The sequence below is a fragment of the Galeopterus variegatus genome, unplaced genomic scaffold, assembly GCF_000696425.1.
Source record: "Galeopterus variegatus unplaced genomic scaffold, G_variegatus-3.0.2 Scaffold719, whole genome shotgun sequence".
NCBI classification, from domain to species: domain Eukaryota; kingdom Metazoa; phylum Chordata; class Mammalia; order Dermoptera; family Cynocephalidae; genus Galeopterus; species Galeopterus variegatus.
Genome location: NW_007726830.1, coordinates 233,323 through 235,542, shown reverse-complemented (window position 1 = coordinate 235,542; position 2,220 = coordinate 233,323).

The window sequence follows — 2,220 nt, the reverse complement described above, 5'->3', positions numbered from 1 at the left end:
CTGTTCTCACATGAACCCGTGTCATTGAATGGAGCAGGCACAGGTAAGCTCCAAAGGCGACAGGTGACTTTGTAGGCACTAAGGCCTGGGCTAGATAAGCTCCATTAGCACAGCCTCCTCCCTGACCTTGGCTCCGCCAGGACGGCCAATGATAGGCATGGCCAGGAAACTGAAACGGACAGGTATGGCCCTGCTTTTCTTTCCAGACCTGAAGCCTTGTCTTTTATTAAGAAGACACTTTTAGGACACAGGCCCTATACTATATATTTATTTTGCATCTCCATTGCTGTACATCTCAAACTTTTGTGTGCATAAGGATGACTTGGACAGTTTGAAATGAGAAGTCCTAGACATCCAACTCCAAACTCCAGTGTTTCTGTACAGTGGGTTTGGGGCCATCTCAGGATCTGCTTTTTATTAGGTGCTCCAGGAGATTCCCATGCAGGTGATGCGTAGGGTGTACTTTGAGAAACTGCTCTGTGTCAAATCCAGCACTTATGAGAACTATAAAAGCATTAGATTTGGTGACAGGGACCCTAAGTAAAAGAGTTTTGTCAAATCACCTAATTTTACATGCAAGGAAACAAAACTAAAAAAGTTTTTAATACTTCATCAAGTCATATGAGGGCACTTCAAAAAGTTTGTGGAAGAATGGAATTAAAAGATAATATGCCTCTTTCCATGAACTTTTTGAAGACCCCTTGTACTGTATTGGCTACACTCAGGGCATAGCACAGGCACTCTACAAATGCTTGTTGGACTGAATCAATAGATGGATGGCTGGAGGGATGGTGATGAATAGCTGGGTCCAGATTTCCTTGATTCTCATTCCAGAATTCTAGCTGGTGCAGCAAACTCACTGTGAACTTAGGGGATAAAAGAGAAAGAAAGGGTGTTCAACTAAATTAGTTTGAATATATTATCCGAGTACTTCTCAAACTTTTCCAGTCAAGTATCTCACAATAAAAATATGGTCAAGAGCATAAGGTTTCTTTGAAATCTCTGGTTTTATATCCTTTGCATTCTAGCCTACAAAACATTCAAGTTTGTCAGAAGATAAAAAGACCTACACCCATGAGTAAAACTAATGCTCCAAGTATGCTATCTCTATCCTGTGATTTCCAGAACCCTCTGCCACAGCACCAGATAACTCCCAGCAGCAAAATTGAGAAACATGACAACTAGGTGCCCCCTGGGCTATACTAAATAAAAAAGAAAACCAATATGTAATGAGAACCTACAAATGTCTCAGGCACTGTATCACCAGGGTAAACATGGGCTCTGGGGGCAGACAACCTCGACTGAAATCCCACTTCTCATACCACTATGGGTTGAATGTTTCTGTCTCCTCCAAAATTCATGTTGAAATTTAATCCCCAATGCAACAGTATTGGGAGGTGTGGCCTTTGGGAGGTGATTGAGTATGAATGGAATTAGGTGCCCTTATAAAAGGGCTTATGGAGGGAGCTCATCCATCTTGTCCTTCTGCCTTCTGCCCTGTGAGGACATAGCGTTGCTCCCCTACAGAGGATGCAGCATTCAAGGCACCACTTTGGAAGCAGAAAGCAGCCCTCAACAGACGTCAGCGCTTGGGACTTTCCAGCCTCCAGAGCTGTGAGAAATAAATTTCTGTTTTTTATAAATTACCCAGCCTGATATAGCAGCACAAAAACGGACTAAGACAGACACTTAATAGCTGTGAGACTTCAGTTAATTGAATTCTCTGTGCTTCCACTTCTTCATGTGCAAAATGGGCATAATAGTAAGGGTAACTACCACACATGGTTCATATTAGTTTTCTCACTTAATAGCTGTGAGACTTCAGTTAATTGAATTCTCTGTGCTTCCACTTCCTCATGTGCAAAATGGGCATAATAGTAAGGGTAACTACCACACATGGTTCATATTAGTTTTCTACCGCTGACATAAACTGCCATAAATTAGCAGCTTAAAACAACGCCCGTTTATTATCTCACAGTTCTGTGGGTTAGAAGTCTGGGTGGGCTCAGCTGGGTTCTCTGCTTTAGGGTTTCACAAGGCTGAAACCAAGATGTTAACCAGGCTGAGTTCCTATCTGGAGACTGGGAAGAATTCACTTCCAAACTCATTCGGGTTGTTCACAGAATCCAGTTCCTTGCAGCTGTTAGTCTGAGGCTCTTGATTCCTTGCAAGCTGTCAACCAGGAGCCCGCTCTCTGCTCCTAGAGGCTACCACACATGG